We start from the raw sequence: 17,234 nt of genomic DNA on the forward strand, positions 1-17,234 counted from the left end.
GCGTTGTAACAGTATTGCCGTCAGAGCTTTTTATTTCAGTATTGATGAGGAAGTGTTGCGAATGTGAGCCATGACTTCGACCTTAACTCTACCTTCTTAACTCATAGGCCAATCATAGCAGGAGAGAGGTGGATGCTGGTACCAATGGGATTGCTCAGATTTCCAATCATTGTCTAGCCCGTAACATCCTATCGTTCAGGGTTTTCTGAAATCCTGAAAACATTAAGCTACCCCAATGTTCCTTGATTATATTTATTATTTTATTATTTTGCAAATAATCAGTTCTCAATCTACGGTCATGTTGCGGCAGTGCACTGCCTTCTGCCATTGTCTCCATGGATACGGGTCACAGTTTGCGTTCAAGGATTTAGCAAATTTTTTTGTCAAACCATCTGACACGCACACACACACACGCACTCGCGCACACACACACACACACACACGTTGGCGTCATGTATGGAAGTTAACCTTATTCCTTCACAGAAATCGATTCAATTGGACTGTGTTCATTTCACTCCCTGAAACTCTCCTTAGGGGGCCAGCGGTTATGAATGCAGATTTGTCATTTACACAAATGAAGCTTTATTCATGTATTCATTTTTCATTCCTAAAGGTCACCCAGCCTGATATCACTACCCCTGTGTGTGTGTGTGTGTGTGTGTGTGTGTGTGTGTGTGTGTGTGTGTGTGTGTGTGTGTGTGTGCGCGCGTGTGCGCGTCTTCCTGGTGTGCGTTCTTTTGTCAGGGACAGCCTGGTTCGCTACAATAGTGGGTTGGCCTCTCTATCTTATAATAACGCTCAAGTGTTTCCAAACAATACAATACGCACCCAGCAGCACCCACAAAAACCCTTTCACTCCCAGGCAGTGAAGTGGAGTGAAGCGGGGAGCAAGGCAGTGCCTTCCTCAAATAAGTAAGCAGTTATAATCCCAACAACGCGGCTGTGAAACGCCAGTTCTTTTAGGTTTTTGCCAAGCCGCGTTGGAACTTGTTTCAACAAAAAACAAAGATTTGTGATCCCGTGTCCGAGAAGTCTGATATTTGCGGCCACCACTTCGTCGGCCAAAACCAACTCTTTCCTACGTCACCTTTAGTCCGTTGTGGCGAGCTTGCGTTGGCCCATTGCCAATCACATACACCCACACACACACACACACACACACACAGACAGACTCACACAGAGATACACACACATACGCACACACACTTTTTCAGTGCTAGGATTGGTGCGTTGATAAAGTAGCGTCTCGCAGACTCCTTGCCTTAGCCATCAATCCCCAGTAAGACATTCTAGATCATCACGCAGTGAATTATTCCCTTACACTTGGAAAGGTTAGTTCAGGATAAACCACAAACCAAAGGGATCTTTCCTTTTTATTGTTTTACTTCTGTTTTGCCTACAATGGGACTACATTGGTGTGTGTGTGTGTGTGTTTGTGTGTTTGGAGGGCAGTCAAGTCAGAACAGGGGTACGGGTTTCGATTTAAACTCTTATCAGCCCCCCTGGTCTCTCAGCGTGCATGGTTCACTGACTGCTTACTGCTGAACGACTGGCTGCAGGCACACACACACACACACACACACACACACACACACACACACACACACACACACACACACACACACACACACACACACACACACACACACACACACACACACACACACACACACACACACACACACACACCCCAATGTAGTCCCCTCACAATCACGTGCACAATGTAACTTCCATGTATTAGGGATGGCAAAACTGCCTTTTGCCATCCCTAAAACTATAAGCACACATGGCACACCCTCCGCAAAGCGGGCTCCCGCTCCTCCCCCTCCCCCTGGACCCCCGCTCTAAGACCCCCATTCACATCCCGGACCCCACTTCACCCCTCCGGCCTCACGTCCCCGACCCCCACGCCTCAACCCCCAGCCCAAGGTGAGCCCCCAGTACGTCTGAGAGAGAGCGACCGTTTAATAGGGGTCCTCCCCTCCCCCTCTCACTCCTCTCCTTTGTGGCTCTTTGGCGCATCGTTCATGTAGCCTGCCTCCTCTCTCGACGCGCGCACACACACACACACACACACACACACACACACACACACACACACACACACACACACACACACACACACACACACACACACACACACACACACACACACACACACACACACACACACACACACACACACACACACACACACACACACACCATCTCCCCGAGCAAACGCGTACTGAGTGGAAAAATGCTGACTGAGACAGAAGAAAAATATTTATATATATATATATATAGTGCAGCCACTGAAGACGGAAGTTTGACTCTGGTCGTTTTTTTTTTTATGGGAGTGCAGGGTGACAGCTGACTTGTCATGCTCCACAGACACACACACACACATACACACATAGACACACAGACGCCCTCTTTTCCCTCTGGGTCAGTTCACTATGTCACAGCGGTTACGGTGTTAACGCACAAACACACCTGGACTCGCACTCCTGCTTGTGTGTGCGCGCACCATTGCCCGCGTGTGTCCACGAACAAACAGGAACAGAAATGGCAGCTCTTCCTCTGCTACCTCGCAGCCCACAGACGACCGTCTCCTATTGCAAAGACGCACCGGGCTCATCCTCTACCGTGGACGTCAGATGAATTACCTTGAATCGAAGCGCAGTGGATGCATCTCCCTCCCTTTCAGACAGCGATACCACTGACAATAAGATCACAGAGGTCCACATTCAGGAGTGAGAGGCCGCGAGAAGGACAAGGTCGCACTCTGGAGGGCAGGAGTGTCTGGGGCTTGAACCCACGACACTGTGCTCTCTCGGAGGTTCGAGGTGGCTCTTTGATACACAACCGACTATGCTTTGTGCTACCTATATAGGAGTTCACCCCTGCTTCTCTCATCCCTTTCCTCACAATCTCTCACTGTTGCTCATTCCAGTGTTTTTTTCCCCTTTTTCATCACGCTTAGTTGAATTTTTCGAGAACATCAAACCGGCCCTCCTTACCCAGCTCCGCCCCTCTTCCTCCAGCTCCGCCCCTCTTCCTCCAGCCCCGCCCCCTCCTCCTCTAGCCCCGCCCCCTCTCAGCTAATCCCGCTGTTGTTACTCGCTTCAAAGGAGCTGCTCGAGAATAGAGGGTGGAGGGGAGGCGTTCACATAGTATGGAGTAGTTCTGGGAGGTAGCTGAGAGGCAATGGGGGGGGGGGGTGATTGTGTTCGGTCGATCGCCCCCCCACCCACCCACCGAGGGCTCAGCGCGGTCGTCTGCTACCTGTCCGTGTCACTGATTGTGCGGTGACCTCTGACCCTCAGGTCTGACTCTGGGGGCTGGGGTAGGGGGGGGGGGGGGGGTAGGCCGGGGCGGCGGTTGGCGGCGTCACCTCTCATCAGAGAGCCGGGCGGCGTGACGGTTCACTGGGGCCGTGTCTCCGAGCGTTGGTCCCTCTGCGACGTCCGCACCGGGGTCTGTGGGAGGAAGGTTGGCAGAGTCGCCTCCAGAGACGCTTTAAGTTGTCACAACATGGGATAATACCAGTTGGTCTGTGTTCAGAAGGACGCCTGACGTTGCTTTCGGTCCCTTGCAGCCATTCATGTAGACTTGAATGAGGTTTGTTTTAATGTGTTAATTGGGTTAATGAATCGTCTCAGGAACAGGTTGTGGGACCCTCAAGGACGGGCTTATCAATCCCCCATCGGAAACTGTGGAAGTCTGTTAACTTAACAGCCAGGAAGTTAACTTTCTCTGTTTTCTGATCAAAGGGAGAGCTTAGTGTTCTTATCAACGCTCATCCGTCCAAACTGGATTAATTGGATGAAACTGAATGTTTGCTCTGTGTTTCTAGGCATTATTCTCGCAGTTTCTTTCCTTTAATTGAAGGCTCTGTGATGCGAAGGCTCGCATTAAGATAACACAATGAGGGTTTGCTAAGACACACACACACACACACACACACACACACACACACACACACACCCTTCTCAAGCGTGGGGGCAACAGACTGTCACGGGCCCTCTGGGTACGTTGGAGAGCCCCGCCCCCAGTGTTGGAGAGCCCCGCCCCCAGTGTTGGAGAGCCCCGCCCCCAGTGTTGGAGAGCCCCGCCCCCAGCGTTGGAGAGCCCCGCCCCCAGCGGAAGCGAGCCCCGCCCCCAGCGGAAGCGAGCCCCGCCCCCAGCGGAGGGGAGCCCCGCCCCCAGCGGAAGAGAGCCCCGCCCCCAGTGAAGGGGAGCCCCGCCCCTCAGGATTAGAATGCGCTGAGCGCCGGCCGGGGACCCCCGTCGGGCGGCAAGCCGCCGCATAATGAACATTAAGGACTGCGGCATAAAGTTAATGACCTGTGAAACAAACAGTGTGGCTGCTGAGCCCCCTCACGCACACAGAGAGAGAGAGACACACACAGACACACACACACACACATGAACACACACACACGCGCCCTGAATGCTACACCTACACACACGCACGCACAGAGAGACACACACACACACACACGTGCACACGTACGAACGCACTGACCGAGACACGCACACACAGACACACACACAGAGAGGCACACACACCCTGCATGGTAAGTGACGCTGTTCATAATACCAAGTCGTATGCCATTGTTGAGAACACGCACGCACGCACACGGCTGCCTTACGGAGCCTGGTGGAGCATACAGATGCAGCGTGTGCGGTAACCGTGACTGCAGCGCTGTCGTCTTCTGAAGCGGGGTCATGTCTCCCCTTGTAGCTGCAGAATTAACTCGGTGTTGTGGCCTAACCCACATGCTGGGCTCAGGGTTAACGCGTGGGTCAGACCGGCACGTCGCGCGTCGAGGGCTACACAAATAGTGTGTGCTGGCCCCCGATCATGTTACCGTCTGAGAGGACAGGTGGGAGATTGGGGAAGGGGTTTGCAAAGTGGCTGTCGAGATCGCAGCGTTGGACTGGCCACAAACGAGATACGGATCTGGGGATGTGATGCTTAGTACGAGACACAGCGCTGAGAAGGCGTTCCATTTATTCCCCATCATTTCATTCCGTCACAATAGTCAGAAGATTGTCGGACTTTGCAATAGTGCAGCCTTTTAAGATCCTGAAAATAACTGTTCTTTATTGATAGCGTAATCATATCAATGAAGCACCAGCCAGCGTTTTTATTCCTCTTTTAATGGGCTGTTAACGCACGTCTCATCCTCCATGCCTGGTTTCTCTCTCTCCATGGCTTCGGGATTTGTGTGGATGTTTGTCCCTGTGTGTGTGTGTGCACGTGCTTGTGTATGCATGTTTGCTCCTGTGTGTGTGTGTGTGTGTGTGTGTGTGTCTGTCGGCATGTTTGTCCCTTTGTGTGTGTTTGTGAATGATTGTCAGTTTTTTTTTTTGTGTGTGAATGTTGGTCCCTGTGTGTGTGTGTGTGTGTGAATGTTTGTCCCTGTGTGTGTGTGTGTATGAATGTTTGTCCCTGTGTTTGTGTGTGGGCGTGCGTGCATGTGCGTGCACATGCACGCGTGTGCCAGGGACTCCTGCCTGTTTCCCCCCCCCCCCCCCCCCCCCGCTGGGACGTCGTGCTGCGGCAGGATAAATATTGCAGCAGCCTGGTGAGTACCTGTGTGTCTGCGGGGAGGGGGGGCGGCGGTGGGAGGGGGGCAGACGTCGGCTCTGCATTAGCCGCGTGCTTTCAGACCACTCTGCCCCTGTGGGCGGGGGGTGTGTGGTTACGTTTCATTTCTTCCGATCCCCCTGGCTGTAGTGGAGCTGCTGTCTGGGCCGTTACTCCTCCGATGGGGGGGGGGGGGGGGGAGAGGGGGGTCTGGGTGGGGGAGCTGGAGGGTTTGGGTGGAGAAGCGAGGGCGGGTTTGGGTGGGGGAGCTCGAAGGCCTGGACGGAGCAGAGAAAGGGGTTTGGGTTGATGAGCTGGGGGGTGAGGGTTTGGTCGAAGAGCGAGGACATTTGGGTGGGGGAGCGGGGGGGGGGGGGGGGGGGAGAAGGTCACTAAGTGCTGGTGCAGTCAGAATCCAGGAGAAATAAAAGCATGGATAAATAAGTAAAGACACCGGTGACAACGCGGCCGTAACCCGGAATATTCTAGGCACCAGCGCTATTTCATCCTTTTTGTGTGTCTGTCTACTAGTGTGGTTATGTCTACTAGTCATTTGTGTGTGTGTGTGTGTGTGTGTGTGTGTCTGTCTCTACTAGTGTGTGTATGTCTACTAGTCATTTGTGTGTGTGTGTGTGTGTGTGTGTGTGTGCGCCTGTCTCTAGTAGTGTGTGTATGTCTAGTCATTTGTGTGTGTGTGTGTGTGTGTGTGGCTCTGAGAATCACCACTTCCTATCCCTGGCCCTTCCGGGGGCCGCATCATGAATGATTCAGGGTATCGGGGAGGAAGACATGGCGGCTGAGATGTGGCTCAGGGAGGGGGTACGGCTCAGGGAGGGGGTACGGCTCAGGGAGGGGGTACGGCTCAGGGAGGGGGTACGGCTCAGGGAGGGGGTACGGCTCAGGGAGGGGGTACGGCTCAGGGAGGGGGTACGGCTCAGGGGGGGGGTACGGCTCAGGGAGGGGGTACGGCTCAGGGAGGGGGTACGGCTCAGGGAGGGGGTACGGCTCAGGGAGGGGGTACGGCTCAGGGAGGGGGTACGGCTCAGGGAGGGGGTACGGCTCAGGGAGGGGGTACGGCTCATTTGAATCATAGCGGGTGTCTCTCTCCGTCCGCGAGAGTGTGGCCGCTGACCAACACACACACACACACACACACACACACACACACACACACACGCGCACACACACACACACACACACACACGCCCGCACGCGTTTATCTCTCCCGTCCTCCTCAGCCTCCTAGACCCCCCCCCCCCAAGACCCCGACTCCTCCCGCCAAATCAAACCGTCGGTCCCTGCGGTGGCTCCTGGGAAACGCTCCGGAGAACGCGCTCCTACTGAGAGCTTCCAGGAGGAACCATCAATCATCGCGGTTTGAGAATGAACACAAAACAGCGCGGGTAAAGCCCCAGGGAAGGACCGGCGCGCTGCCCTCTGGTCCACAGTGATAGCATTCATGTGCTCCCGGGCACTTCCCTTACTTCCTGCTTCCTAGAACCCACACACACACACACACACACACACACACACACACACACACACACACACACACACACACACACACACACACACACACACACACACACACACACACACACATTCTCACACACAAACACCTAGACACACACAAACACCTAGACACACACACACACACACACACACACACACATTCACTGACACACACAAACGCACACACACACACACACACACACACATATACACCCACACACACATTCACAGACACACACAAACGTGCGCGCACACACACACACACACACGCACACATCACAACTGGCAGTGACGGGAGCCAATCTGGCGATGGGATCTGGAGGAGCGTGGGGGGTCGGGGGGTCGGCGGTGTCTGTTTCCCTCGCTGCGGCGGCCCCATTAATCCCCAGCCGTTGGTTTATCGGACCATCAGAGTCTGCGCTGCTCGCTGCTCGTTGTGGTGTCCACTCCACTGGTGAACCGTGACACACACACACACACAGCTGTGTGCCAAGCTGCGGGATCCACACTCCTTCCCTTCACGGGACGGAGGACCTGCTCCCAGGCCTCCGAAAGAAAAGGTGCACGCAAGGGTGCGCGCCTTTTTGGACACAAAGACCTGTGTGTGTACTCCTATGTGCGTTCGTGCTCGTCTGCGTGTGTGTGCCTGTGTTTGTGTGCGCATGCTACGTGTGAGTGTGCGTCTCTGTGTGTGTGTGTGTGTGTGTGTGTGTGTGTGTGTGTGTGTGTGCGTGTGTGTCACACACACAGGAGTCCCGTTTCGGTGGGTGCCTGCTCTCGCGCTGCTTCGGCCCTGTTCCGGCTCTTTCTACACAAACCCTCGACGGCAACAATGCCAGCTTTATATGATTTCCTGTCGTCCATTGTTGCCGCCGTGCCTCCGTGCCCTCGCTAACATCCACTTGTTGTCCCCCCCCCCCCCCCCCACCCCACCCCCTGATTAACCTCCCCGCCTTAACCACAGGCCACCCCCAGTGAGTCCTTCCTGTCCCCGACCCCCTCACCCCCTTTCCCAGCCCCGTCGCACAGCAGGCCGTGACCTTTGACCTCGGTACTTGGTACTCAAGGACCCGCCAATTGCGCGGCCGCGTGCAGCTCTTGGCCGGGGGCCCCCCGCTGTCCCTGGCCCTCGTCAACAGGTCACCGTGACAACCAGAGCTGGCCCGGTGGCCCTTGGCTCCGGAGCCGGGTCTGGCCGCCAGGAGAACACAAACAGGGGATCGCCGTGACGCTAGAGCGAAGCGGTGTGATTGGTCCACGCCAAAGGGCTGGTCTAAGGTGGAACTATGTTCATATTTATAGAGGCATGCTGCTCAAACCAGACACCCGTTGTACAGCTTTGCACACAATCATGGTGTGTGTATATGAATACACTTGAATACTGCAAACCAATGTTTTCCAGTCGTTTCTATTCATGACAAAAGGAGAAAGTACATTTAATTAATAATTTATCTAAGAGTACTAAGAGGTCTCCCACCTCGACCCTTCGGATACCTGAAATGTACGTAAACGCAAACTCGCATTGACCCTCACTGACTTTCTTTATTAAAATAATGTCAGAGTCGTTTGCCCTTCCAGCTGTCATTTCGTGTTCGTTATTTTATTATCAGTCCATATATTCTGCGGGGGGGGGGGGGGAATTGAGAAGAGTCCACCGAATCCATTTGGGAATTACAGTGGTTTGTGTTTCAGAGGTGACCTCTGCCACAACTGTTCCTCCTTCCACGCTCAAACTGCTCTGGTAGGACTGAACAGAGGTGGGGTCTGCTGCTGGGGGGGCAGAAGGGGGGTGGGGGGCTGGAAGGGGGGCGGGTGGGGGGGGGGGAGCCCTTGAAGTTGAGGCAAAGGAAATATGAACCTTGAACTTTGTGGTCCAATTATACCGGCCAAACATTCAGATATTTCCCAGAGACGTAATCCTGGCCTTGCCTCCCCCCTTCCTCCCCCTTTCCTCCCCCCTTCCTCCCCCTTCCTCCGTCTCCTCTGTGCTACATTGTTCCTCCTCAGATCAAGTTTATGAGTTCACAGAGGTCAGGGCGTGGGCTGGGAGGGGCCACGCGGGGGGTGGGGGGGCCTTTGGGTTAAAGAAACGAGACCCTCCTTGTCTCCGTGCTTCTCAGGGCAGGTTGAATAGGCCACTTGCCCCCCCCCCCCCCCCCAGCCCCTCTTGCTGGAGTGAATAGGCACTGGGAGCAGCCCAGTGCCCCCCTCCTGGGTCTTTGTCCGGCGTGCCTTGGGTTTCAGAGTCTCCCCAGGCCTGGGGGAGGGGGGGGTGGGGGGCACTCGGTCAACGTTATCTTGTATGTACGCGTCCATTCCCCTTCCCTTACCTCCTAGCTTACCTTTCATGGCCACAGGCGGGGAATCACACCTGCTACTTAAATTACCATAATAACCGATAATTACTGTAAACGCCGCCATTATCCCATTAATGCCGCCGAATCCAAAGCTGCAGCAGCGCACGCACAACTGTCGCTGAATGACAACAGATCCCTGGCTAAACGAAATGGGCAAAAGAGTACCGGTTATGAGGGCTATTTTGGTAGGGTGTGAAAGAATCTGAACCTATTCAATTGTTGGTTGAAGTTGTTTATTGTCCATGATTTGTATTGTAGTGTAGTGTATTTTATGGCTTTAGGCTGTGGTGGCACTATCTGAAAGTGAAGAAATGAATGTTCTCTGATTCACACATTGTATGTGTGAACGAGACACTTATTGTATGTCACGTTGACTGAAAACTTTGAAGCAAAGAATGCCTCCCAATAACACAGATTCAAATTTTAATCAGGGAATATTTGAAGGCCAAAACCTCCCATTGTATAAAACACACACACACACACACACACACACACACACACACACACACACACACACACACACACACACACACACCCTTTAATCTTCACGCATTGATAATCGCAACCTTGACTAAACTCCTGCAAGTCTGTCGTGGTTCCAGGAGAACTCCAGGAACCACTTTTTTTTTGTGACTGTAGGGTACAATGCATTGTGCTGATCTGTACTTTGGTCCATGCTTTAGTTTGGGAGTTGTGTCATCTCTCTATTTGGGTCTGCTGTTGCATCACGGCCAAGACACTACGTTCATAACCCATTTGGAATGCTCTGGGGTTTGTTAAAATACATGGCGTGGCTTTATAGTGGACATGCTATTTTGGGTTTTACTAAGTCGTTACATATAATTAATAATACAAATAAAAACTCAACCTGTATTAATTGCGGTTGGCTGACAACTAAGCAGCAAACAACTAATTCACCCTTACAGGAGACTCTAACCAGTTGGTTCAGAGGAGTCATTTAACTACGCAATTGTCACGCAGCCCATTTGTGCGTTCGCCTGTGTTTGTTGGACATTATGCCGATCATAAATAACAGATGGAGGCGTCCAGTCCATTCATACACCTCGGCGCCCGGTCTCAGAGCACTTAACCTCAGTGCGGTGCGCTCAGAGTAACGACGCCGGTCAAGCACCGACCAGGCGCGATCCTGAACCTCGTCTCTCGGCCTCCGCCGACCGCTTTGAGACGTGCCGTCTCGTCGAAGAGCGCCGCGCGCGCGTCACGGCCCATTCCACGGTTTCACCGCGGCGGCCGTTAGTCATCGGAGTGCTGGCTTTGCGCGCGACACAATATGGCCTATTTATGGGAGCACATTGCTGCGCTCGGTGGATGCCGAGTGTGCTTACGCGGCGAGACACCGGGCAACCGGCCGCCGTCGCCTCTCTCTCTCGCTCTGCCTCCCTCCGCCTCCCTCCCCCCCCCGTCCCGGGCGTGGAGGGGCTTCTTGGAGCAGCTGTGTTGGTGGTGGGCCAGCTGCCCCCCTGGTTTTGATATACAGTCGTTGTTCCTAGCAGAGGCCTGCAGGTCAAACTGCAGCTGGCTTCGTAAATAGTGGTAGGCAGGGAGAAAGGGGAAGATGAGAAAGTTTCTATTTATATATCCGTCTCTCTGTGTGTGTGTGTGTGTGTGTGTGTGTGTGTGTGTGTGTGTCCGTCCCCTTTGTCCGGCACTGCAGAGGCCAGCCTGTGCTAAGTGGGGGTGGGGGGTGGGGGTCCGGTGGGTCACCCTTAGTGCCACAGCGTTTGGCAGTGTGACCACTGCTGCATGAGTCGAGTCCACAACGCCATCAGTCATGAGAGGCACAGGTTATTAGCGCCTGGGCTAACCACACACACACACACACACACACAGACACAGACACAGACACAGACGCACACAGTCATAGACACACACACAGTCATAGACACACACACAGTCATAGACACACACACACACGCACGCACGCACGCACGCGCACACACACACACACACACAGTCATAGACGCACACACACAGTCATAGACGCACACACACACACACACAGTCATAGACACACACGCACACACACTCACACACACACAGTCATAGACACACACACACACAGTCATAGACACACACACACACACAGTCATAGACACACACACAGACACATACACAGTAATAGACACACACACACACACAGTTATAGACGCAGTCATAGACACACACAGTCACACACACACACACACACACACACACACACACACACACACACACACACACACACACACACACACACTTTAACACACACACACACACACACACACACACACACACACACACACACACACACACACACACACACACACACACACACACCTTTCACCCCTGCGACTCCGCCCTGCTCTCTCTGTCCCTAAAGTTACCAGAGGTGGCCTTGGTGCTGAGAGGCTATTTGTCAAGAAACACCCGGGCGGAGTCTCCTCCGCTTTGCTCCTTTTAATAAGGCTACACACACACACACACACACACACACACACACACACACACACACACACACACACACACACACACACACACACACACAGCAGAGAGTGTACGTGTGGGTATATGCGGCACGTAGCCCATGAGATCAGAGCGCCACGGCCCGGCCTGGTGTGTGTCGGGTGGCGGGGCTCTCCCGCGGGGCTTATAAAAGTCCCATTAACATGGCCCTCCTCATTGGTTCTGACAGCTTGATCAATTAGGCCCCTCCCCCCTGCTGACCCCCAGGCCGCTGTGACAGAGGGGTCAGACACGATGGATCGCCCGGCCACTGCCTAGACTCGGCTGCCGCTGCACAAGCGCGCGCTCTCTCTCGCTCTGGCTCTGGCTCTGGCTCTGGCTCTCTCTCTGGCTCCACTCTTTCAACACTTTTTGCTTTGTATGCTTTCCTTTTTTAGTTTTCCACCATTTTGTTTTCCGCACGGTTGGATTCTTATTGTCCCAACAGGGAGGGACAAAGAGCCCGCGTGTGTATCCGCTGTGGTCCGTTCAGCGTGCGGGCAACGTATCCCAGAATGCACTCTGTTTACAGGAAGATATGCACTCTAACCTGGGACATGCCAGCTCCTATCTGCGTCCCAGACACGAATCCCTTGTGCACAACCACCATGACACGTTTGTGTGTGCGTGTACGTGCGTGGTCGATCGTATGGTTTGTGTTGAGAGAGGCTGTCTGTGTGTTTAGTGAGCAGCCTGCTCAACTGTAAATACATTTGTAAACAGAGGTGGTTTCTCGTGTTTGGTGGTTCTTTATTCATGTCTGAAGGTGAATATAATATGGGGAGATCGGTCGGTATTAGTACAATTGTTCAGACGATTTTGTGTTGAATCTTTTGAAATGTGTTATTTTTAATGGAACACTTATATTGTGTATGGGTCATACAATGTATGGTTCTGCTCTGGTCATTCAAAGTACAGTATAACGTATACATCTAGTACACGATCAGGAATACAATCAAACTGAGATACATACACAGTGATTAACAGGCTCGATCACTGCCGTACACGAGTGTGAAGAATATAAGAATTCTATTCCTCCAAAATGCGTGTTTCAAGTCCCCTTGTGAGGATGGAGTGGAGACCAAGCCCTGCAGATAACCTTCATATTATACGGCATGCAAGAAGAGAGCGTCTTCTCACTAAGCCTCACTCAGCTAACCGTACGCTCTCCAGTGAGGGGCTCGCCGTTGACCTTTTGCGACGTCGCTCTGCAAAGAATTAACTCGACGGGAGACGTCTTCGGCTGCAGAAGTCTCAGGCTCCTCCGGAGCTGCCATCATTTAATGGTTCTCTCTGTTACGGTTTTTAGGAGAACTGTGGGTTGCCTTGGGCGAAAAAACTGTGAAATGTATTCCTGGTCCTCGACAGCGGATAGAGAAAAAGGCATTTAACAGATCCAATTCAGGGGCAGCCAGGTCGAAAGGTGTTAGATTGAGAGAGTGTAAGGTTTCAGTCGGGAGGTTTTGAGTTTTTGTGGTTTTTGATTGGCAGAGGGAGGCAGCGTTTAGAGCCCATATTATTATGATTGGATAATAATGTTGGCCTATATTATATTATCACTATATTATTCACCCTCCTCTCCAGACACACACTGCACTGGGAGGTAATGGAGGCTGCACTTTGTGGGAGGGAGAGAAGGTGAGGGAGGGAGGAAGCGAGAAGCAGAGGTAGGGAGAGAGAGAATGAGAGGGAGAGAGATGTGAAGAGGAAGGAAAGCGAGAGAGAGAAGGGGAGGGGGAGAGAGAAGGGGAGGGGGAGAGAGAGCAAAGAGGAGGGATAGAGAGAAGGAGAAAGAGAAAGAAGGAGATGGGGAGGCAGAGAGACGTGGAGGGGAGAGAAGGACAGGGAGAGTGAAGCAGAGGGAGAGAAGGAGAGGGAGAGAAGGAGAGGGAGAGGCAGAGTGAAGCAGAGAGAGAGAAGGAGAGGGAGAGAAGGAGAGGGAGAGGCAGAGTGAAGCAGAGAGAGAGAAGAGAGGGAGAGAAGGAGAGGGAGAGGCGGAGTGAAGCAGAGAGAGAGAAGGAGAAGGAGAGGGAGAGTGAAGTCGAGGCAGAGAGAGGGAGAGGCAGAGAGGAGGGGAGAAGGGGAGGCAGAGGGATGCGGGTTAAGAGCCATGTCAAGCCTGCAGAGAGCTCTGCTCCCCTCCTAATGAGGTCCACGGGCCTAATTGAATATTGACGTTTAGCCGAGCAGGCTGAACGGGCTGCCTCAGACTCACCTCAGATGGGCCGCTGCCCCCCCCCCCCCCCCCCCCCCGTTTGATCACCTCCCACCCTCCCCGTGAGCCCCGGATCGTTAGGGCCCTGTTACCATGGTTATAAGCCTTAAGCCTTTGTGCTTTTTTTTCCTCTTTCTTCTTCTAGTTTTGTTTTGCTCCTCTCTTTTGTGTGTGTGTGTGTGTGTGTGTGTGTGTGTGTGTGTGTGTGTGTGTGTGTGTGTGTGTGTGTGTGTGTGTGTGTGTGTGTGTGTGTGTGTGTGTGTGTGTGTGTGTGTGTGTGTGTGTCCACTGTGCGTTTGAATATCGAAAAGAGATGAAATGATTATTTTGATGTACTTTGATTCTACTGAACACATCGTCTCATCGTGGTTGGGGGGGGGCTTGTTTGTATCCCGTCGTCGCCTGCTCTCTCTCTCTCTCTCGCTCTCTCTCTCTCTCTCTCGCTCTCTCTCTCTCTCTCGCTCTCTCTCTCTCTCTCTTTTCCCCCCCTTTGTTGATGCTCTCTCGCCCTCTGTTCTCCCCCCATTTATTTTGTATGTTATCTTCCACTCTGTGCCATCTTGGGGCCGGTGGCAAATGACTTCCCACTGTGCCCGCCCTCGGATGCATCCCCTTTGTTACCACGGCGACGTGCTCCAGATGGCCAGCGTCAAGGCAACAACGGGACTAATATATATTCTGATCAAAAGGGACAAACGCTGCGCTCGCACGTCCACACACACACACGTGCACGCACGCACACTCACACGTGCGCACGCGTACTCAGCCGTGCACACAAGTGTACACGAATGGAGGAAGACGGTGTGAAACTATCACCTTTTTTAATATACATTCTGCTCAACACTTCCTCCTACTCGCATAGAAATAGCTGTACTCGTGAAAAACAAGCGCACATACACACACACGCAAGACAATAACTCACAAAGCATACTCACTCGGCACACAAGGTACACACACACACACGCACGCGCGCGCACACACACACACACACACTATAACCTGTGTGTCAGAGGCGCAGAGGAAACAATCTCTCCTTTATGAGAGCGGGATGTCATTAATCTTTGTGCGCGGGCTAACAAATGCACTAGCATGGAAGGTATATTTCACAGGCCAGACAAGCGACAATGAGGCCATTGTGGCTCCGCGCGCGCTGCCTGCGCCCGGCGTGATTCATGCGGGTCCTTTTCTCCCCCCCCCCCCCCTGCCCCCGCCCCCAACCGGCGGCTCACGGCGGCGGAGTTGTGTTTCCCCCCCGCCAAACCCCGTGTTTACGCAGCGGAACCGCGACATGAAACGAGATGAAGAAAGAAAAGGCGAGAGGGTTGGGGAGGGGGGGGGGGGGGGGGGGGGGGAAGAGGAACGTATGAGCCAACCCCCGGCTCGTGTTTATTTATTTTGGATGAAGGAACTCCTCGTTTATTTTCCCCGCCGGAACGCTGGGAGAGAACGCGACGCCTCGGCGTCTCAGGAAGAGACGAGCGAGACGCCATGACGGATTGACTGGTGTGCACAGAGGCGGTCGCTCTCTGCAGTATTGCTTCGTACACGCGCAAACGTGCACGCACACTAAGCATACATGCATACATACACATGCACGCTCACATGCACACGCACTCGCACGCACATACACACACTCATGCGCAGGCACGTGTGTGCATACGCACACGCACGCTTGCACACACAGACGTGCACACGCACACAGGAGTGTATGTATGTGCACGCACATACATACACACGTGCAAATACACACATGCGCACACACAGGCACACGCACAAGCGCACACAAACACACACGCACGGCCACATACAGAGGGCACATGCACACACACACACATGCACACGCACGTACGCATGCACATACCAGGGATGCGGCGAGTCTCCCTCCACTAATCCATTAGCCCTCCATTAGCTGCGATCTGTGCGATTAGTTCTAATTAATCAGCGGCCTGGCGGCCCTCGGAGACCCCCGCCTCACATTTCGTTTCGAACTTCATCTCTCAGCTCTCCGCCCGCCGAGGGCACCGGGAGACGGGCGAACGAGCCCATGGAACGGCGCTAGAGCGGCGGGAAACCGGGCGGGGCTCGGCGGCCATGTTGGGGAGGGCTCAGAGGGGACGGGGAGGGAGGGAGGTCTGCCGGCACGGGGCCTTGGTCGTCCTGTTTACTGAAGCTGTTGTCTTCTTTGTTGGTTTTTCGTTTTTGTACCGGCGTTATTGTTTAGTTCGTGTTTTTATTTGGTCTTTGATTTCCCATAGAGAGCGAGGAGGCTTGGGGGCTTCCCCCCCCCCACCTCTATCCGCCCCCCCCCCCCCCCCCCCACCCACCAGAGCCCCTGCCTCGGCACAGGAACTATGGATTAGCTCAGCGTTTCCCATCCCTCCCTCTGGTGCACACTATCGATGTCCCACGGATGGCCCCGCCCCCGCCCAATCATCCACCCAATCAAATGGCATAACCACTGTAAGTGATCCCCCCCCCCCCCCCTCCCTACACTAAACACCCCCCCCCTCCGCCTGCTGTCTGGCCTGGGTGACCTGAGGCTAAGCTAAGCTAGCGGTGTAGATGTGGATGCAGGAGCTAGCCGGTTGGGTTAGCGTCGGGGTTAGCGTTGAAGGGAAGCTTCTGGTGGCCGCGGGCCGGGTCAGGCGCGGAGACGCGGCAGCGATCCGTCTTCCTCTCCTCCCCTTGTCAGCCTTCCGCCGCCGCCGCCGCTCGGAACGTGATAAATGAGAGATCAATTTGTCAACAGAGCCTCACTCAATGGCTTCCATATCTGCTGCCCTCCCCCCTCCCTCCCTCCCTCCCTCCCTCCCTCCCTCCCCCCTCCTTGCTGCCCTCCCCCTAAATGCTCACTTTTGCTTGGCTTCCACATGAATTCACCCCCCCCCCCCCCCCCCAACCTAACACACACCCCCATAACACCCCTGGCACGTCACTGACACCCTGACTTTGTGTTGTGTGGGAGTGAGGGAGTGAGGTGGAGGGGGTCTTTGTGTCTGTTGTCTGGTCCCATTCAGGCAGGGTGTGTGTGTGTGTGTGTGTGTGTGTGTGTGTGTGTGTGTGTGTGTGT

This window comes from Gadus macrocephalus, chromosome 14 (genome assembly GCF_031168955.1).
Source record: "Gadus macrocephalus chromosome 14, ASM3116895v1".
Classification (NCBI taxonomy): domain Eukaryota; kingdom Metazoa; phylum Chordata; class Actinopteri; order Gadiformes; family Gadidae; genus Gadus; species Gadus macrocephalus.